General features: G+C 48.2%; 1 long non-coding RNA gene across 1 annotated transcript; it reads left to right on the top strand.

Moving 5' to 3' along the window:
• The first annotated feature begins 12591 nt into the window (after nt 1–12591).
• On the top strand, nt 12592–20483 carry LOC105474241 (uncharacterized). Its single transcript, XR_982714.2, has 2 exons — nt 12592–12832; nt 20178–20483. It is a non-coding gene; the product is annotated as an uncharacterized lncRNA (long non-coding RNA).
• Nucleotides 20484–22545: the final 2062 nt, after the last annotated feature.

Here is a 22545-nt window from a genome sequence, read left to right as displayed (position 1 = left end):
AAGGGGAGAGGAAAGTCCATCTCTTGGGGTCTTGTAGAAAATGCCAAAGACCAAACAAGCTAAATTATTGTGTCCGTGTAGATCTATTTGCCTATTTACATACAGCAGGCTGTGGGGGTTGGGGGTGAGGGGAGGCCGGGAATAAACGACCAGGATGGAGCGGGCTGGCAGGAGAGAAAATGCGCCCCCCGCCCTTTGCGGGAACAGCCAAGGGGCCTCCTCAGCTCGCAGCTCAGGCGGCCGCGCGGCGGGCCGGTCCGGGACCGGGGGCCGGGGCCGGGCTGGGGGAGGGGAGGCGGGGGCGGGAGGGGAGGCGGAGGCGGGCCCTCCCCGGGCGCTGTGAACTTTAGCTGGGCCGCCGCCTGTCAGCCCCAGAAAGCGTTAAAGGTGCAGCAGCCCGCGCCAGCCTCCGCAGCCGCCTTTGTACGCGTGATTTATGACTTCAATCTTGGTTCACCGAGAGTTCACACGGCTTTCGCTGCTGTTGAAGGTTAAAAGATGGTCTTCGCTTGACAAGTGGGACTATTGAAAATTCCTTCTTCTTCTTTTTTTTTTTTGAAGCGAAGAGCAGACGCTCAGGACAGAAAAAAAATTGGGGGGGGGGCGGGGGACAGGGGTTGCAGGTGGGCCAAAATGGTAGGTCAGGAAGGTTTGTCTTCCTATATTTAGGATTTTTTGTTGCTGGGATTTGAGTGCGTGTTGGGGAGAGGGTAGAGACTAGGAGGGAGCTAGGGAAGAGATTTAAAGATCTCTCATATTTAGAGGCCAAAGGAGTGGGAAAAAAATAAAACTCGTCCTTTCACAGTTAATTATCTGGGTAACTTGGGTCACACCCCGTAACTGATCCTCCTCTAGAAACCGGAAATGGGCCAGGAAAGGGAGAGAGTTTGGGTAAAAGGTGAGGTTTGTGTGCTTCTCACTGGGTATACTTGGTTGATCATCCACCTTACCTGGGTAACCACTTTTTTTTTTTTTTTTGGAAATGGGGTCCAGTTCTGTTGCCCAGGCCGGAGTGTCGTGGCACCATCATGGTTCACTGAAGCCTCAAACTCCTGGGCTCAAGTAGTCCTTCCACCTTAACCTCCTAAGTATGTGAGACTGCAGGCATGTGCCACACCGCCAGGCTGGGTAACTGCTTTTCAATGTGCTCCTGCACCCACAGATTTGGACAAGGGTATTTTTAGGCCCCAGTCTTTCAACTCTCTTCATTCTGTAGGTTTAGCCTGCCATTTACATTTGATGCACATGAAGAGGCTAATGGGAAGGAAATCTGTAGAACTGGAAGTCCTTTCTAATCCCAAATCCCCTTGGTCCAAGAGCCAGTCTCTCTTCTTTCTAGCATTTTGAAAAAGGTCGTGCCACAGCAGAGATGGTGGTCAAAGATCTCCTAAAGACCAGGATATAAGGCTCCTTTGTGGTCTAAGGCTCTGAGTACTTGGAGAAACAAAACTCACTCCTTCTTTGTAGATTCAGAGAGAGATAGAGAGAGAGAGAGAGAGAGAGAGGAGATACCTTGAAGCTGAGGGTCTGCTTGGCTCTTTGAGGTTTTTTTTTTTTTAAGATACATGTTTTAAAATTTTTCTGGAGTGGGAATTTGGGATTGTGTGCACTGGGAAGGGGAACAGCAGAGAGCTGGGTGTGGAGTTGGGTGTGCCTCCCTAGCCCTAAATAGGCCCCATTACCATTATCGATGCTAGGTAAATATTTTCCTAAGAGATAGAGCCAGCCCCTCAAATCCAGATCTGGGAACCAAAGGCATCCACGCTAGAAGGGGCACTCCGTGCTTCTCTTTCCACATAGAGTTAGGGAGGTGTTTTCCCACAATGTGAGGACTTAGATAAGAGAGGGAGAAGAGCCAGAAAGATGTCCACATCTTGCCAGGACACCTAGCACCAGGCCCTCCTACGGGGGACCTCGTATGTAAATAGCAGAATGGGGAGCAGAGAACAGAGAGACCCCAGAAATCCAGAGTCCAGGCTCTGAGGTCACTTTGGCAGGAATGGTCCTCTGGCCTTAGGAAGAACAGAGGGGCAATATGGCACAGTTTAGAAGCTCAGGGAGTGGTAACTGTTAGGAGGAATTAGCCAAGGAAGCTAATGAATCTCTTCCAGGTTCTGGTTGGCAAGCAGAGGAACGAACTTAACAGCCTCTGGAAGTAATGTCTGTACTGAAGTCACCTTCCCACCCTTTCTGTGTTCCTCCCTGGGAAATAATTCCAGTGGGCTTGTGCTTATCTGCAAGTCTGGAGTAATTATGAATTATTAATTCATCATTAAGACTTGATTGTGACCATTGCTTTCCAGTGCACCCATTTATCTCATTCTTTGTGAGGCAGAGGGCAGCCTCTGTTAGCCCGTGGCTTCTGTAACAGGCAAACTGAGGCCAGCCCCTCTTGAAGGCAGTCCTTGAACTCTGCCCTATGTGGGATGGTTGCCTCATTACCAGTCAAGTCATGTTGCACCTCAGAGTATTTGTGCAATACAGCCACCTCCCGCTAATTTCAGATTTCAAAGTGCTTTGTAGGTTCCTGGAGAGAGAGAGTAGGAGATTAGGAGTGAGACTCCAGTAGGGGAAGAAACTTGGCCAAGCTGCGTGTGGAGACAGGAATTAAGGCCAGATGGGAGGACTCCCAGGCACAGTAGCTAAGCAATCTGGGATCAGGAATGGGCATTTTACCTTCCTTACCCTAAGGAGATGCTAGCCTCCCTCAACTCTCTGGGGACCCCGGAACACTCATCTGGCCCGTTTTCCTGACCTCTCTTTCCCCCACCAGCCTCTCAATTGAGAGGCACAGGTTTCAAGACACATCATCCCCTCGGATGGTTAGGGGTGGGAAAGTGGGATCTGCCAGTTGTTTCACATCTGTGAGAGGCCTGGAGAGGAAGAAAATTGCTCCTTTCCCATGAGGTAATTCCCATCTAAATCCCTGCTATAAGCTCACCTCCCCCAGCACTGAAACAATTCTCTTCATCCTTTTTTTTCCCTCTTCTTCCCTCTGAAACTACAGGCAGGGAGATTGAGGGCAGGAAAGGCAGCTCCCAACAGCTGTACCTAGAGAAAGAGACAGAAGTAGGAAATGAGGGGAGAGTGGCTTAAACCTGTTACTTCACAACTTTTGTCTCCATTCTTCAAACCCAGGTCAACACCTTGAAACCAGGGCCATGGGAAGCCCTCTCTCCTTGTTCCCCTAACTCTCTCTCACAGAAGAGGAGCCCTGCGTCCCTCCCTGAGGCCAGGGCTGCTTTAAAAACTACTGTAAGAACACTACCACTTTCTACAGGACACCTGAAGTCCCAACCCCCATGTGTCTCTCAGTGCCTGTCTGGTACAGAGGGAGCCAGTGACTTTGTCAGCACATCACCATTTTGTGCCCCACCAGGGGGTGGTCCATGGAGTCATCTCAGCTTTCAGCCCAGACCTCGCTCACTCTTTCCCCAAGCCACGCCAACATTCCTTGGTCTCTCCCAAGCCAGGAGGCAGGTAAGAAGTCCATCCAGAGGGTCCCCTGGAACTGGCTAATATAGTTTACTCTACTGTTTGATGGTAAATAAAGAGAACTTGGGAAAAAAGGGAAGGAGCAACTGCGCCTGGTGTCCTCCTCAGCCACCCCTCCCCTGGACATTGGCTTTCTCCATGAAACAGTGCACTGTTGTTCTTGGACAACCATTCCCCGCCATCTTTGTTGAAGGGTTTGAGTTTCACCCTCCGTTCACCCCCATTAATCACCCCAGCAGCTAAACATCACCCAGCCCCCTCTGGCCCTTTCTCTTCTTCTTGCCCTTAGTATTCATGTGGGAGCATTCCTCACTGCTGCACGCTCACAAAGACCCCTCCTCTGACACAAGGTCCCTCCCACTCCCCAACCACCCAGTCCATGATGGGTACTACTCACTGTTCTGGATGTTCCAACTGCTGGCGCCCACTCCCCAGCTGTCTCCATAGCCACTGCCCCCTTCCCATGCACGTGTCAACTTACCACACCCTCTTTCGGGTACCTCCTTTTAGCCCCACAGACTCTCTTCAGTCTTTCCCAGCCGCCATTCTGCCCTCCATGGCCTATGCATGTGTAACCCCTGCCTGCTTCCCTATACTTCTCCTCGCTTCTCTCTTCTTTCCCTCCCCAAGACATTCAGTAAGCACTTCAGATGGTGGACCTGAAGCCCTTCCCTTCCGGCCTTGAGAAACTGAGAGGTGGTGTACCACAGTGGTTAAAAGCATGGGTTTGTGATTCAAGTCCCTGATCTGACACTTGCTAGTTGTACAAACTTGGGCAAATTACTTAACGTCTCTGAGCCATCCATAAAATAGACATACCCACTGACCTTATAGAGTTGTTCTGTAGATCAGATTAAATTTTATTTGCATAGATCCAAGCATTCAGCAGGGGCTTGATAAATGGTAGTTATTGTGTTACAAGCTTCTTGTGAAGAAAGAAAGAGATGTTCTTCAGATTCCAATATAAGTGAAGGAATTGCCTCCTCCAGCACCAGAGAGGGAGGGATAAAAATAACATGGTCTTGCAGATAAGCAGGGCCCATTTACCGGGCAGTGATACTCTTCTATTAGCTCTAGAGGGTACCAACTTCCGCTGCACATTGGAACCCCCGGTGAGTTTTTTTGATTGTTTGATTTTGTTTTTGAGATGGCGTCTTGCTCTATTGCCCAGACTGGAGTGCAGTGGCACATCTCGGCTCACTGCAACCTCTGCCTCCTGGGTTCAAGCAATTATCCCTGCCGCAGCCTCCCAAGTAGCTGGGATTGCAGGTGCCTGCCACCATACCTGGCTCATTTTTGTATTTTTAATAGAGACAGGGTTTCACCATGTTGGCCAGGCTGGTTTCGAACTCCTGACCTCAGGTGATCCGCCTGCCTCGGCCTCCCAACGTGCTGGGATTACAGGTGTGAGGCACCATGCCCAGCCACAAGTTTTTAAAAATACTGATGCCCGGGTCCCACCTCCAGAGATTCCAATTTGGTTGACCTGTAGTAGGGCCTGGGCATCTGGATTTTTAAAACTCCACAGGTTGCTAATGTGTAGCCAGAGGTTGAGATGCAGACCCTAGGAAATGGTACAAGAGGTAAGGGGAGGGCTGACACTTCTGCCAGAGCAAGGGAGGGGAGGGATACTCAGCTGAGAGCTGCTTCTCAAACTGGGACATCCCCTCACCAGTGGCACTGCTTCAGTCAGGGAGGTTTTCACTTAGAATTAGCTTCTTTTGAGATCCCAGAATTTCAGAGACTCTCACCCTTTTCATTTCCTATAGCTATTAGAATTTAGAAAGGGGCCACCCCAAGAGGAGACAGAGGAATCGACAAATTGACCTCTAAGAGGCTCATCTCTTATCAGAAAAGCATATGGTCCCCAGACCACCAGTGATAGAAGCAGAGGCAGATACCTCCAGTAGTGGGAAAATTTGTAGCTACATAGTAAATAGAGTTTCTACCTGGTTGCTACAATAATAGGCCAAGCAATTAGGATACAAGTTTCCAGGATCTTTTCCTATATTTCCAAAAAGATAAATCACCCCTAGGAACAGAATCTGCATATTGTAATTAACTGATAAATATTTCACGCCTGGTTCAAACTTTCTCCTCTTCTATTTAATGGCCACAAACTTGAGCACAGAGGAAAGAGGAGTGAGGAGAGTGGGGGTTGGCTGTAGGGGGGAGGTTCTTCTACCTTGGCTTCAGGGAGGGAGAAACTGTCTTGGTTAATTATTTACTGTCTTCCTGTTCTTTTAAGAAAACATTGCTCACCTGGAGAAAATCAGGTCCCAGGTGGTAAAGGGTGTGACTTGGGCTTGTTGGCCTCAGCTCTGACCTCCCCCAGGAGAGGCCAGTTTTTGGTGACCCTGGGGCTGCTGGGAGCCGCAGGCTTTGGAGTCAGGGGCCCAGTGTTTGAACACAAGCTCTGTTCTGTCACTTATTAACTGGATGGCTTTAGGTAATTTACCTAATTTATGTGAAACTCAGTTTCTTCATCTGTAAAACAGACATATTTTTTACCTTGTAGGGTGGCCTATGCTCAGTTGGTTCTCAATGCATGATAACTATTATTATCAACAGTAACAATGAATAATTAATAGCCCATTGGATTGTACCCCTTCCCTTCCTCAACCCTGTCCCAGTGTGTAGGGCACCTAAACTGCTGAATGCTTACTGTGAGTATGGTGAATGCCTTAGCTCAATTAATCAATATAATTCTTTGAAGGGAATATCTTATTATCCCTACTTATCTGTGTTTTGTAAATGAGAGAACAGGGTGTGTAGAAGTTAAATACCTTGCCAGGAGTCGCACAACTAAGTGGTTAAGGGCACAGGCTCTGCAGTCTTGACTGTGTAGTTTCAAATTTGGGCTCTGCCATTTAATAATAGACTCTCCTTGACTTATGATGAGGCTGTGTCCCGATAAAGCTGTAGTAAGTTGAAAATATTGTAAGGTGGATATGCATTTCATACACCTAACTCACCAAATATCATAGCTCAGCCTTGCCTACCTTAAAGTGCTCAGAACACTTTCATCAGCCTACAGTTGGGCAAGATCATCTAGCACAAAGCCTATTTTATAATAAAGTGTTGACTATCTTATGTATTCAACTTGAGATATTTATTCATCTCACGTATTCAACATGAGATTCAACATGTTATACTATACTGAAAGTGAAAAACAGAATGGTTGTATGAGTATTAGAAGTACAGTATCTAATGAATGCATATCACTTCGGCACCATCATAAAGCTGAGAAATTGTAAGTCAAACTGTCATAAGTCGAGGACTGTCTGTAATCACTGTAAGATGGAACATAAACGACTTAACCTCGCTAAGCCTCAGTTTCTTCATCTGTAAATTGGGGATATGAATGGTACCTACCTGAAAGGTAGTTGTGAGAATTAAGTGAGAAATGCGTGCATAGCACCTGTCTCAGTCCTGGCATGTGGTAAGTGCCTAGTAAATGTGAGTTGTCAGTACCATCACCATACTCCCCAGCAACTCAGAGCCATGGTGTCTCCTGCTCTTTGGTGGTGTTTGGGAGGTGAATGAGTCTGAGGGTCCTCCAAAGGTCACAGAGCTGCTCTTTTAACTCCCCCTGACAGACACACACACTTCAGTATCTAGGACTTGGGAAAAAGGACACTAAGCAGATTATGACTCCATTTCGGGAATTAAATCAAAACTCAAGACTAACTCAATTTGGCTTCTGACGAGAGGGAAAGGTTAGAAGGGAGTGAGGAGGCAGCTGGGTGTGCGTTCAGAATTGTAATTGGTTCTGGATCCCACCTCCCAGCCCCTCCACAGGTCCAGGCCCAAGGAGTATCCCGTGGGGGTGGAGAAGTGAAGGAGCCTTAGAACCCTGTGTTATCTGAATGTGGGTGAGGTGGGGAGAACATGGGCAAGGAGTTTGGAAATTATCCAGAAACATTTCCCAAAGGGAGGTCTTCCCGCATACCACCTCAGCCTGGCCCTGGATTGCAGGGGAACCCCAGAACAGATGGGGTCTGGGGGCTTAGACAGGTAGGTGACCTCAGCAGAGGGGAGAAAAAGTCCTGCTGGAGACAGTCGCCTCCCTGGAGAAGTACCTGGGCTGGTGTTCTCTTTAAAGACGTCTAAGCAGTACTGGTATGCTAAAAACATTATGTATATGTACACCGGGGCCTATCATGGGGAGGGGGGAGGGGGGAGGGATTGCATTGGGAGTTATACCTGATGTAAATGACGAGTTGATGGGTGCAGCACACCAACAAGGCACCAGTATACATATGTAACAAACCTGCATGTTATGCACATGTACCCTACAACTTAAAGTATAATAATAATAAATAAATTTAAAAAAGAAAAGAAAAGAAAAAAAAATATATATATATATATATTCTGTGTGTGAGTAGCCACTCAGCTCTTACTCGGCTTCGCACATGTAGCCCAGATTATCCCGAGCATTGTAAACTAAAAGTGAAATTCGATTTCTACTTAAGAGAGAGCGTCATTTTCCTCAGTAGTATCTCCCATGCCCCCAGCACTCCACCTGGCTTTAAAGGCCATTATACAGAAGGGAGAACTGAGCCTCCAGGAGTTGGGTGGCTTGTTCAGAATCACAGAAGCAGCGTGGATCCAAGGAGGGTTCTGTTACCAAACAGAAACCAGTGTCTTGGGAAAGAGAAAGCAGAGGAAGCCCCCACCTCTGCCCTAACCTGAGGCTTTGAGCCTCCCGCAAAGCCGAGTGAGTTGAGAGCGCCCGGCCCGGAAGGCAGATGCTGCGGAGGGAGGGACTCCCGGGCTCGCCAAACAGCGGGGCCTCGGGCGAGAGCGTCGCCAGCGCGTCCTCATTCTGCGATTACTGTCAGGGGACCATCCATCAGCGCAGCCCGGGACGCTGGGCCAGACTGCCCGCCGCCCGCCCGGGTCTCTCCAGATCGCATTAGCTTGGGGCGAGGGCGCAGTGCGGCACCGGCTGCTGAGGGAGAGGCGTGGCGGGGAGGGGGTAGGGCGGGGGGGACGAGGACATCGCGGTGGGGCCACTGTAGGGGCAGGGGAGAGGCTGCTTTAGGACCGTCCTCCTTTTCTTCCAATCTCCCGCATCTGGGATCTAAGGTGGATGAAAGGGGCACTAGAATGGGCGGCTTTTGGGGGCCAGGGAGTGCAGAACACAGAAGGCAGCAGGGAAGGGCAGTGATGTGGGGAGTTACCAGAAGCAGAGGAAGAAATACCTGTAAAGGGGAAAGCCAGAGAAATTGGGGAGGGGAGAGATTGAAAACGGGGGTGCAGAGATTGGGGGTTAGTGGAAGAAAAGGACTTAAAGGGAAAGGAAAAGAGAAGCTGTAAAGGGAAAGAGAATTGGAAAGGAATTGATGAGAGAGCAGGGAAATAGGAAACCGCAGATCGTCAGGGGCCGGCAAAACCTTAGAGACAATCTACTGCAGCCCCTCATTCTACAAATGAAGAAATGGAGGCCCAGAGAGGGGAATCCCTTATCCAAAGACCCACTCCAGCTGCTGGCTGGGCGGGCTCTTGACGCCAGGCTCATTCATTCAACCCATGTGTTTTGAGCATCTGCTGTGTCCTGGGCACTGGGCTGCTAAGATGACTCAGGATCAGCTCCTGCCCTCCAGAAGCTACAGTCTTTCCTCAGGGGGTTGGAGGGGCTGAGCGTCCAGGAAGCTCCCTCACCCCCAGCCGGAAGGAACTCCCTGAGCCCCACCTGTCCTGGCCACTGAACCCTCCTTGCCCTCTGCTGTTCCACTTATCTCCTCATGCAGGGTGGCAGTTCCCTGGAAGATCGCCCCTCTCCACTTTCCAGGGGACTCCCCAGGCGTGGAGACAGGTACTTGACAAGTTGGCCAAACTGGCCAACTTGTTCTATCTCCCACAGCCAACAGGGTAGGCCTAGAAGCAAAGCCCATATTCCTTGCTGGGTTTCTCCTCTAGGCATGGACAAATCCCACAGGTTGCACTGAGATCCAGTCGAGCTGTGGTAAGTAGGATTGAGGCTGGACATGAAGAAGTACTTCCAGGTCCCACAGTCTGGGACCATTTTCTTGCTGGGGCTTTAAAGTAGCTGTCCTTCTGGGAGCACAGTGTTGGCACCATCTTCCAGGGAAGGACTTGTCCTCCTCAGTCTCCAGTTGGCCTTGTGGGAGGCATTGTGCTGGGAATGTTCGGGTTCCAGATACCTGGTCTCTGTCCATGGGGTTTCTGCTCTAGACATGAGTGAACTGATATCTCCCTGGCATCCTCCCAGTCACTGCCAGCTCTGCAACATCGTGGAGTCCCTGAGTCCTTCACAACTCCCAGATCATCTCATCCTTCCTCCTTGCTCTGGGAAGACCATGTCTGAGTAGTTTCAACTAACCTCTCACCTTAAACCCAGTCCCTGACAACCAGAAGTACCTCCTTAGTCTAGACTTGACCTTCCTTGCTGCCGTGCTCCATCAGCAATGACCAGGGCTGAAGCAGCACATTTTTTCTACAAACAACCTTCCCTCCCAGTGATACTCACCCAATCCTCGGCGGTCAGGCAGGGAGTGGGGACAGCCTCCTGCCAAGAGCTCTGGAAGGCAGCTCTGCCTCCTCTGTCTGAAGTAAGCTCCTGTATACTCTGAGATGGTGGTGTTCATTTTAAAGAAGGGACCATCTTTCCTACACAACCCAGCTTACATTTGGAGGGAGACAAATGTGAGTTTCCGATCCCAGAATCTTAGCCACTGTACCAATCTCCGTGGATGCATGGGATTCAGGAAAGGAGAGAAATGAGCAGAGTGAGGACATGAATATATTCCATTTCCTACCCCTTGTTCCAGCCCAACTCCCAGGAAAAGGCCCACAGAGGGCGAGAGAGGTGGACGCTCCTAAAATTCCACACTGAAGACCAGCAGACAGATTTCAGCAGCATTCCTTCTTGTAGGCAAAGTGGTGCCTAAGGATCTAACCAAATGAAAAAGCCTGGGAAATAGGCCATTTCTGCACCCCCGACCCTTCATGCAGAGCAAGACATCGGCTTCAGCCCAGGAGCAATGCTGGAAGTTGAGAGGTTTGGAGTAGACTGTGAAGCAGTTCCTCCAAGGGCATGCCAAATAAGGGGGTTGGAGCACCCAGCGCAGAACAGCATCCAAGGAAGGAGGCCTTGGCAGTAACTCTCTGTGTCTCTGTATTAACTTCACATACATTGTCTTGTGTGATCCTCAGTGCCAAGTTCAGCACCAGGCACAGAATACATGCTTGCTGTACAAATGGATAAGTGAAGAGCCATGGGAGGAAGGTCAGGATCCTCAATTATAGATGAAGAAACAGACTCACAGGAAGGTTAAATGACTTGCTCAAGGTCACATATCTCATCAGAGACAGGGCCAAGTTTCAGTGGAGAGCCACTTTAGTGGTAGAGGGTGTTAGGGAGGAGGGAGGCAGGAAGGGAGGGAATGAACCATCAGACACCACACCAGGGGGAGAGGAGAGCTGTCATCTCTTTCCCTTTAAGAAAAGAGATTACTTCCTGGGAAAGATGGCATTTAAGACCATATGGTTTTAAAAATAACCCATTGGAGGTTGATTTGTAGCATATGCGAAGTTCTGCCAAAAACACAGAGAGGTCAATGAGTAGATGGGGCCATTGAGGATCAGAAAAGAAAGACAACACTGAGAGTCTGGACACCTAAGCCCCAGAATTTTGCTAGTCTTAGATGCTGGGTGACATCAGGCCAGCCACACCCCTCTCTGAGCCTCCAGAGAATGGAGATGCCAGATGAGGAGGAGGGTACACATGGGCAAGAAGAGGCAGGTCATTGCCTCCAGGGTAGCAATTGGAGGCATCAAGTTCCCGCTTCCCTAGACCTGTTCTTTGTTGTTATTATTGTTGTTGCTTTCATCTGATTTTAATTGTTTTATGTTTTTTAAATAGGAAATACATGTACATGGTTCAAAACTCAAAAGGCACCAAAAGTTATACAGTGACAAGTAAGTCTCCCCGGAACCTCAGAACTCCCAGTACACCCATGTCCTCACTCAATTTTAACTGCAGTAACCCCTGAATTGTATAACCTCCAAAGGTATTTTCTACTTCTCCTGGCTTGTACCCTGAGGCCACCACAAAACCGAGCTGAGCACTAATATTCTGAGAGGTGGTACACATGTTTTGGTCCCTGCCCCTGGACTGGTGGGGCCTTGGAATGCTAAGTACTCTCAGTTTCCACTCTGAGCAGATGCAGAAACTTGAGGTCAGGAAAGGGGACATATCTGCATGCTTAGAGGCTCAGAAGCCTTGCAGGTGAGAGGATGGAGCTGGGAGCCAGGCAGAGGCAGGAGCCCTCTCCGGGGCTCTGGTACCACACTGCCCCCCACTCCGGGCCTCACAGTGCCCTCTGGGTTAGCCTGGCTCAGGTGTGCACCCAGTTAGGTCCTGCTCAAGTTTTCCAGAGAACAAGGCCTGCTGCTTCCCATCCACCACCTGTCACATCGTTGAGAGGCCTTTCTTGATGTCTCATGCTAGTTCCTTCGACTTTAGGTGCAGCCCATGGCTTTTGATTCTGCCCTCAGTGGAGATGGAACCTGCTCTTGGAGATGATAGCTTCTGGTGACCCAGGCTCTTCCTCCTACTTGCACACACAATTGTCCTTCAGGCCCTCTAATTCCACATCAATCTTTTTTCCAGACTTAGAAGACACATGCCTGTTCTTTCAGCTATGCTCCCCCACCTGAATTCCCAGCCTGCCTCCATTCCCAACCACCTCATTCTTGCCCTGCACATCCCTTTGGTATTATTATCCCCAAGTATGCTTTGGTCGTGAAGATGGTAAGATCCCAACCTAAAGCCAAGTCATCCACCATATTCTGGAGGTAAATCCAGGCTAGTCTCTTTGTTAACTGAATCTCTCCATTTTGGGTGATGCCCTAGCCTGACTCTTGAACTTGTGCCCAACACTCTGACTCTCAGATCCTCACACATGGCCTGCTGTGAGATAAGGCACAAGTTCACCCCAAGCCTGGGATGGCCTCCCCTCTGTTCTCTTCTCCAAACCGCCCCCCCCACCGGTGAACCTCATCCTTTGCATTTACTCACTAAGCAATTATTATTGAGCACTATTCCAAGTTCTTAGAATACGTTGGTGATCAAAACAGAGAAAGACCCCCGCCTGTGTGGAGTTTACATTCTAGGAGAGAGAGACAGATAATGAACAATATTCTTACTAAATGAGTAAATTATATCATATATTAGAAAGTGATAATTGTTACAGAAAAGGAATAGATCAAGTACAGAAGGATTGGCATGGAGGGGAAGTCTGAGGTTTTCAATATGGTAGTCAAGGAGATCTCGCTGAGAATATGGTATTTGAACAAAGACTTAGAGGTGAGAGAGGAAGTAAGCCCCATAGACATCTTGGCAAGAATATCCCAAGTAGAGGGAATGGCTGGTGCTAAGGCCCTGAGGCGGGAACATACCTGGCAAGTCTGTGGGAGCGAGTAAGAGAGGGAGGAGATGGCATCAGAGAGGTAAGGAGGGAACATACGATGTTTGGCCTCATAAGTCAATTTAAGGACTTTGCTTTTTACTCTGAGTGAAGTAGAGAGGAAAGATATGATTGGACTTCAGGGTTTTTGTTTTGTTTTGTTTTGTTTTGTTTTGTTTTGTTTTGAGACAGAGTCTCACTCTGTCACCCAGGCTGGAATGCAGTGGCACAATTTCAACTCGCTGCAACTTCTGCCACCCAGGTTCAAGTGATTCTTCTGCCTCAGCCTCCCAAGTAGCTGAGATTACAGGCACCTGCCACCGTGCGCAGCTAATTTTTGTAGTTTTAGTAGAGAGATGGGGTTTTACCATCTTGGCCAGGCTGGTCTTGAACTCCTGACCTCGTGATTCACCCACCTTGGCCTCCCAAAGTGCTGGGATTAGTCGTGAGCCACCACACCTGGCCTGGACTTCAGTTTTTAAATAGTCCTTCTGTTTTTTATTTTGAGAATAGATTACAGGGGGCCAAGGGAAGATGCAGGGAGACTTGTTGAAAGGTCATTGCACTAATCCAGGTGAGAAATGAGTGGCTTGGACCAGGATGGCAGCAGTGCATGTGGTGCGAAAGGCCCAAATTCTGGATTTGGTGACACTTTCCCCTTCCTTGGCTTCCATCCTTTTTCTCTCATTACTTCCTCTCTTCTTTTCTAGGTTGTATGTTTTCTCTTTTCTTGAAGGCTGAGAGCTCTCCGAGGGTGGGGCTCAATCTCTGTTCCTGGGATCCGAGGCAGGACCCCAGGCAAAAGGCAGACAGGCCCCGTGCTGCCTGGGAACAGGCTGACAAGCCACGCAGCTTCACAGCCCTCCCCAGTTACAGGGTCCCTGAGCCAAGGGGAAGAGGCTGCTGTTTCTAAAGAGGATGTGATGGACAGTTATTGAAGGTGCTCAGCTGGGGGCTCCACTCTAGTCTTAATCTGAGCCGCCCTCAAGGAAATCATAACCTGCTCTTAAAAACATGTTAAGACCAAAGCGGGTGCGTGTGTTTGAGCGGAGCTTCAGACAGCTACTTAACACTGGGGGCCTCTGGGCTTTTGATTCCTCCACTCCTAGCCTGCCGTCTCCCCCCAGCTGGCTGGTGCTCATCAGCCAAGACGTTTAAATCACACGCATTTCCTGTAAACATTTCACTTGAAATGCCATCCTCTGCTCCAGAAATTCATCTATCACCAGCCTAGGGGTGTAGTTGAGGAGCCTTAGGGTGATCGCTCCCCATCTCTACCCCTGTCCCCAGTCACCCCTCCTCCCATGACCCTTCCTCAGGTTTCACGCTGTAAGAACTACTTCCCCTCGGTGTAACAGGGCACTTAGTGCCAGAATTATTTATAACATTGAGATGGCAACGGGGCAATGGGGAGCAGCCCAGCCCATGGACACTTTCTCTTTGAAAGCTCGATCAATGGACCTAGATCACTGTTTACTACTTGGTGTCTCGGCCTCTGCCGTGTTTCCTGCTGGCTTTGGGGGATGGGGGAACAGGGATCTGGACCAGGTCAAGGCTGTCCTCAGAGTTTAAGATGCTTATAAACCAGGCCCCCAATAAAGTTACGCCTTCACTGTACCTCTATTCCTTGGCCAGGCCCTTCCCTGCCTCGGGTGAGCTCTCTTCTTGGAAATGAACCATTCTTGGGGATTTTCTCAAACAGGAGCCCTCTGCCTCCACCAGGAAACCTGGCATTATGCCCCTACCACAGTGGCAGAGCTAGGACTTGAGCTGAGGAAGTCATCTGATATGGATCAGAATGGGGATGTGGAAGATTCTGGGAGTTTCTTCCGAGGAAGGGCTCGAATTGGCCCCACCCAGTCTGGAGTGGAGGTAGAGGGATGGATGAATTCACTTCCTAAGGACCGAAAACTTTTTTACCATCCTCTTCCTCCCCAGCCACAGCCAGTTATTCATTGTCCTAATTTGAAGGCTCTGTTGTCCGGACTGGAGGATTTTTACCCATTTTCCAGCCCCTCTCCCGGTCTCATTTATTTGGGCGGTGTCACATTAAAGGCATTGCCAGACTTCCTAGTCCTTCCCAAAGGCCTGACCCAACTCCTTCCCAGATGGTGAAGCACCTCTGCCTCCTTCCCTCTACACCTGTGGACCCACCACACTGGGGAACTCCTAGGTGAGTTCCAGAGAAAGTCCAGGTGAGAGACTATGAGCCAGTCAGAAGGGATCAAGGTAGAACCCAAGTTGGGGCAGGCAGGGGAGGCAGCCCCAGTCTTTAGGGGGGGTCAAGTAATTCCCCTTTACAAGCCAAATGAAGAAAAAAAGTTCTAAGGGGAGCATATGACTCCATAAAATAAAGGGACATAATTGGGAGCGATATCTAATTTATCTATTGAATGCCTCCTACGTACTCTTTTATCACTTAGATGGACAGAATATAATTGGTGTGCTGAACGCCATCAATCTCAGGGCCTGGGCTTCCTGTGCTGGCTACACCTATTACTGTCAGATTATGACACTGTAATACCAAGATCAATGACATTTTAAATGTGCTCCAGTTATGGGCAATTGCTGACAATAAAAACAGTGACAAATTGATGAAACTTGGGCAGCGATGATCTGGTGTCAAAAATAAACCATAAATAATCTGATTTCCAAACTGAGAGAGGTGCCTGGGACACCAGCTTAGAGGGGAAAGGCCCAGCGAGAAGAGAAACTATCCTGCCCACATGATCTTGGCCACTCAGGAAGCCACCTGCTCTGGAAAACTCCCTCTAGGCTGACCTGCAAGGCCTCAGCAGAAAGATGGAGAGGTGGTCTTTGGTTAAGGCTTGGGCTCCCATTAGAGAGAATCGTCATCACTGAGACTCTGGGAAGTGCCTGTGTGTGGCTGCCAAGGTGGGGGCCACATAAGTTCACTGAGATCCTGGTGGGTGGTCTTTCATGTCCTGCCCACACCGAGGAATTAGAACAGACTGGTTGAGTCATAGAATCACACTTAGCCAATATTAAAGCTAAAAGAGACCTTGAGAGTCTCTCTTCATGGAGGGTCAGGCTCTGTCCTCCAAACTGGCTCAGCAGAGGGACCTGGATCTTCCCAAACTCTGCTTCAACTTGCCCCAGGCATTATTTCCCCAGGCTAATCCCCTTCCCCACTCATTGCAGGCCTTCAACCAGCAGAACTATTTTGGTGTACATTAAGGTGGGCCTTCTCCAGCTCCTTTTTTTTTTTAGACGGAGTCTTGCTCTATCGCCCAGGCTGGAGTGCAGTGACACAATCTTGGCTCACTGCAAGCTCCGCCTCCCAGGTTCACGCCATTCTCCTGCCTCAGCCTCCCGAGTAGCTGGGACTACAGGCGCCTGCCACCACACCCAGCTAATTTTTTGTGTTTTTAGTAGAGATGGGGTTTCTCCATGTTGGTCAGCTGGTCTCGAACTCTTGACCTCAGGTGATCCACCCACCTCAGCCTCCCAAAGTGCTGGCATTACAGGCGTGAGCCACCGCGCCAGCCTCTAGCTCCTTATTTTTAAGGGATTACCTTCATTTGTCGTATTTCTTTCATACATTTCTCTCACTTTAATAATCACAATTTTAAAATATGAATACTTTAGTAGCATTGCTAATACTACTTTATATAATAATACTTCAGTATTGCTAATACTGCTGTTACAAGGATAACTACTATTGGGAAGCATTTATTGAGCAACTACTACATGTAAACTCTGTTCCAGGTGTTTCATGTGTATTATTCTTCATCCACGGTAGCCCTGTGAGGTGGGTTTGTTCTTCACATTTTAGAAGTGAGGAAACAGACTTAGAGTCATAGTGATGTGCCTAAGATGACACAGGTAATAAGCAGTGGAGCAAGAAAGGAGCCTGGGATGTGGCTCAACATTCATCTTTTTTCCATTGTCCCCTTCACAGACCTTTTTAGTCCCATTTCTAGATGGGGCTGAGGGCCTCCCTGAAGAACCTATAGCTAGTCAAAGGCAGAGCTAGACCTAAGCCTAGGTTTTCTGACATTTCTCATATTAGACCTGCATTGTATGTATTTTTTTTTAAAGACTAGTCAAGTGCAGTAGTGAGAAGGGGGAAAGAGCAAAACAAGGAGTCTGATCTATAACTGACTGTGCACTATCAATTGAGATAAGGCACTACCTTCGGACCGCCCCCCACGCTCTTTCCAGATGCACTACAGCAGTCCTTTCCCCAGGTCCCACCACTCACTCAGCCAGGGGCTTCAGCCTTGGCCTCTAAGAGTCAGCAGGGGGCCACAGTTGGCTTTGGAACCAAGCAGACAAGTGTTTCAATCCTTACTCTGCCACCTTACAGCTGTGTGGCCTTAGGCAGGTGGTTGTGAGAATGTAAATGGCATATGCATATAAAAGCATTTGGCATACAGTCAGGTACATAGTAGTACTCACTAAATGGTAGTCATTAAAGATATAACCTGGGACAGTGGCAGCTAGTTTAACAAACCAGCACACTCTGTAGCACACTCTCACCTGGGTACAAGTACCCCCGGCCACGCTGCAGTCGCTGCACGCTGATGGTGTCCCAGGATGTATAAAAAGCCTCTCCAAGGGCCACAGAGGTTTTTTGATGGCAAATGGTTTAAAACATCATTTTTATATTAAGATGTATAAAATATACTATATTATAAAATCCACTTTGCATCATTTTAGAGCTGAAACTTAAGGCCACAAAAGAATCGGCTCTTATTTTCTTATTAATAAAAAATCCTATATTTATATAATGCAAATAATGAATATGAAGTAACCTATTCTTTAATTTAAAATGGCTTTTTTTTAAAAAAAGAAATAATTGCCCTTCAGGGCAAGCCGCCAGACTGCTGGGGTTCAAGTTTACCCTCCTGCCTCTAATATCAAAGGGACCTTGGCAGAAAAGTTTGAGAAACCCTGTCAGGGACAGAGCTTACACAAGGACCAGAAGTCTGACTTCTTCATTCTTTTAAAGAACAAAACAAATAGCAACACTGTTTTTCCTTCCTTCCTACTGTTTTACCTTCAAGGTTAGCATTAAGAACATGAAATATTTTGTTTAAATTTATGATTCTTATTTCTGATTCCTTTCTGTTTAATAATTACTAGCTGAATCATTAATCATCAACCAAGTGAATGGTCAGACTTTATAGAAGGCTACAAGGCGGAACACCAGATTAGTTGGATTCTTAAGAAAGAACCTAAAGGCTGCTTGTGACTTAGATGCTCTTAAGTTTTATGACTGTGGCGGGAATTTGAGCATCCAGGCCTTGCTTCTGATGGTCCTCTCATTCCAGTGCCCCAGTTCTAATCCTCTGTGGGTGCCCTCGGTAGGCACAGCCTTGAGGCTGCCCAGGGCTCAAGGCGTCTATGTTTTAAAAGTGCCCACCAATGGCCTTTGATTCATCAGAAACTCCACAGGACACCCACCTAACTGGGGCTCTGATACCTAATTCAGCAGCACCCACCACCAAGTCTTTCTAAGTTTTATTTTCTTTTTAATAGTACATGCAATATATGTTAATTATAAATAAATGGAATAGTTCAGGTAGGTGAAAAGGAGAAGGAAAAAAGGCCCCAGTAGTTTCCCCACTGAGGAAGAACGCTGGTTAGCTGGGCAAGTCATATGGCTTTGGGAATGGTGTTGAATCTAGAGTCATTTAAGGTGGAAGTCTATACAGCCTGATTCTTTGACGGTTTAGAGCTCTGCTCAGTGCAGAGTTCAGGGAGGTGGTATCTAAAGGGTGTATTGCTCTGATGAAAATTAGCAGCCTGCCCAAGTTCAAGGTTATGAGGGGACTGATCACAGATTGGTTTGAGAATCATTATGTTGGCCCTTTGGTGACTCTAGGGATTGGATCAAGAGGATAAGGGGCCCACACTTCCAAGGGATCCCACCACACCTTCAAATAGCAGGTTTATGGAAAGGGGATTCCAAGATTCTCCGCCTCCCGCTACGGCATTGCTTTACAATATTTAAAATTCCTTGACTAAAGAGCAAGTCTGAATTGCAAGTACTCCTAGGACAGGGACTGGCTTAGATCCATGACAGCTCCCTCTCTGAGAGAAGGGCATGCCTTACTCCACCAGATCAAACAAAACTAAAGTGACCTCTCTGCTCCCCCCAGAGAGGGGCACTGGGGATGGTGAAAGTGTTTCTGCCCCTGAACCGGGGGATGAAGTAGAGAAATGCCACTTAACCATAGCCAGGACTCAAAGAATTGTGAGACCAAGCTACCAAAGGCTCAGGTGAGGGGCTGGAAAGAGTGACAAAGAGAAGGACAACTGTGAGCCACCAGACACCTTCATTTAGGAAGTCAGTGCTAGGGTGACAGGAAGGATCAGGTGGGCTTTCAAGGGAGTGGAACGTGTTAGAGAAAAAACAAAACTGAGTGGAGACGCAAGGCAGGAGACTGCTTATAGGTGAATTAGCAGCAGAGGGTGGCTGGTGGCTGTGCCTGGGGCAGGGGTGGTGGGGTGAGGAGTTGGGGGTGGCAGTGCCTTTGAGGGAGCTCTTGCAGAGGGCAGCCTTTTAAGGTGAGGAGCCAGAGCTCTGGGTCTTAAGAATTGGAAAGCAGTTTATATTTCACATCCTTCCCTGAATAGAGAAATTGAATTTGGTCAAGAATAAGTCCTAAGAAGCAATTGTGAGCACTCCACCTGTCCATCCTGTTGATGAATATGGAGTGGGAACAAAGTTCAGTATGGGCATCTGACAAGGTCTTTATGATCCTAGATGCACTTACTACACCCTTTTCCTCCTCCTCTGCCATGGCTAATGGGCTGTGGGTACCCACCGCACAGGGGGCTACAAGACACTCATTGTGGCTGATGCAGAAGCTGAGCCCTGACCTCCTGGCCTTCCGAGGAAAGTGATTACTGTTTTTGGCTTGTTTTTCAACTATCCCTTTGCCCCCAGCAGGACTGAACCTTTCCCCTCTTACCATTTCTGGGTCCCTTCAGATCTTTTATAGCCTTCAACACCTACCTGCAACAAGATTTTTTTCTGTCCTAACAATGGAAGTCCGGTCCGCTTCCTAACATCTATCCCTTCCACACTGCACAGCCTCGTTTCCTCTAGATCAGAGAGATGGCTTCTGGATTCATCTTTCCCTGCAATCCAACTTCTCCTCCTGGGGTCCTCATACTGGAGACTGGGACCATCATCCAGGCTGTTGCCCTGGGCCAGGAATTTGGGAGCCATCCTGGATCTCTCTGCCCCTGTCAACCTTTCTCTGTCGACAGATATTTATTGGGCATCTTCAACAACCAGGCCCTGCTCATGGTGCTGAAGAACAGCATGTATGAACAACCCTCCCCTCACATGGTGGCCAGCGGTGACCTGTGGTGTGGATTCTCCTGTTACCTCTGTCTCCTCCTTCCTGCTGTCATCATCCTTGGTCCTCCTCTGTCACCTGGAATCCTCCACTTGGTAACTAGCAGGATCTTGTAACCCTAGTTCTACCCTTGTCAGCACTTTGCCAAAAACCTCAAATAAAGACTTTTTTAAAAATGTGGGATGGAAAATTAAAGTTATAAATGATATCATAACCATTGGACCTCTTTTTAAAATGCACTGAAGCCTTATAATCTTATTCATGAATATATATCTATGGTAAAAATAGAAAAAATATATGATGGTGGTGCCTCTGAAAGGAAGGGGAATGGTACTGGGGAAGGGACAAAGGGAACTTGAACTTTATCTGTAATGACTTGTTTATTTTGAAAACCCAAGAGCAAAACTGACAAAATTTTAACAGTAACTTAACAAAACCTCAAGTCTGGATAGTGAATTCAAGAGTGTTACATTATACGGACAGGCAGTGACTCATGCCTACAATCCCAGCACTTCAAGAAGCCAAGGCAGGAGGATCTCTTGAGCCCAGCCATCCTCCCGCCTTGGTCTCTTGAAGTTTGAGACTAACTTGGGCAACATAGTGAGACCTTGTCTCTACAAAATAGAAAAAAAAATTAACAGCAACTCAGGAGGCTGAGGCAGGAGGATTGCTTGAGTTCGGGAGGTCAAGGCTGCAGTGAGCTATGATTGAGCCACTTCGCTCCAACCTGGATGATAAAGTGAGACCCTGTCTCAAAAAAAAAAAATTTTTTTTTTTTAAAAAGTGTCTCCTGTAATCCCAGCACTTTGGGAGGCTGAGGCAGGCAGATCGCTTGAGCGCAGGAGTTCGAGACCAGCCTGGCCAACATGGCGAAACCCTGTCTCTATCAAAAATACAAAAAGTTAGCGAGGTGTGGTGGGATCAGTCTGTAGTCCCAGCTACTTGGGAGGTTGAGGCAGGAGAATCGCTTGAACCCAGGAAGGGCAGGTTGCAGTGAGCCCAGATCTCACCACTGCACTCTAGCCTAGGCGACAGAGTGAGACTCCGTCTCAAAAAAAAAAAAAAAAAAAAAAAAAAAAAAAAAAAAAGGCTATATTGTAGATACACTTGTCAAAATTTAAGCCATAAAACCCTCTGTGTCCCTCACTGTTCCCACCCACTTAGCCTGGTGTACTGGGTCTTTCACAAGCTTGTGCCAACCTCCTCTACAGACTCATCTCTACACTGAGGGACTTGCAGTTTCCAAGTGCTCTGGCCTTGGGGCCTTTGCCCATGCTGTTCTCTTCTGAATGCCCTTTCCTGCTTTGCTACTTTGTTCTTGACCTTCTGGATTCAGCTCCTGGGAGGCCCTGTGGATGGAAGTCAGATGGCTCAAGTAGGCAGCTGGTTAGGACCCAGGAGACAGAAACATGTCTGGGGAGGACAATACTTTCTTGTCCTGGTTTCTATTCAGCTGCAACTAGAGAAACAGATCACCTGTTTCTTGTTCAAAACTAGTGAGAGGAGGGTGGAAAGAGTAAGACCCTCCACAGTGCCCTCCCACCTCCCAGCCTCCCCACATAGCCTAGCTCTGAGGCAGAAACTTCCCAGCAGAAAAAGGAAAACTGATAACCTCATTCCTTAGTCTGGCTCTGTTAGGATTATCATCTGATTTCCCCTGCTGGTGCTGGAAGAGCTGTGTTGGTGCAGGCCAGTGCTATCCTGTGACTAGAGGGAAGCAGCTCTGCCTGGGCCTGATTTGGCCACAAGCTCTTAGTAAGATGCTGAAAAGGAACACAAACTCTAGGCCCAGGCCATCCCACGCCTGACTTCTGCGCACCTTGTGAGCAGATCAGCTTTGGTGTTGCTTCTTCCACATCATCCTCGCATCCCCTTTCACAGACTCGGATAGATCCCCTCATGGGAACCTGTGGATGTATGACATATCTATGGATACGCCACCCCATGGCAACTGTCCTTTCCCCTTCATAGCATACATCACCCTGAATTATAGCTGCCTGTTTATATATATATCTTCTGCACCAGGCAGTACTCTCTGATGGGGCAGGTATTGGGTCTGTCTTGTTCACAGTTGCATCTCCAGCACCTGCAAATCTGCCTGGCTCAGAGTAAGTGCTCAACACTTTTTGGTTTTGATTGAATGATAGAATGATGAGGGAACTCTATTTCCTACTGGACTGTGAGCACCATGTTGACAGGGACCATGCCCTGATCATCTCTGGATCCTTAGGGCCTATATAGTGCTTGCCACATAGGAGGTGCTCAGTAGACACTTA

This window comes from Macaca nemestrina, chromosome 10 (genome assembly GCF_043159975.1).
Source record: "Macaca nemestrina isolate mMacNem1 chromosome 10, mMacNem.hap1, whole genome shotgun sequence".
In the NCBI taxonomy this organism is placed as follows: Eukaryota; Metazoa; Chordata; class Mammalia; order Primates; family Cercopithecidae; genus Macaca; species Macaca nemestrina.
This window is presented reverse-complemented; position numbering and strand designations above follow the sequence as displayed.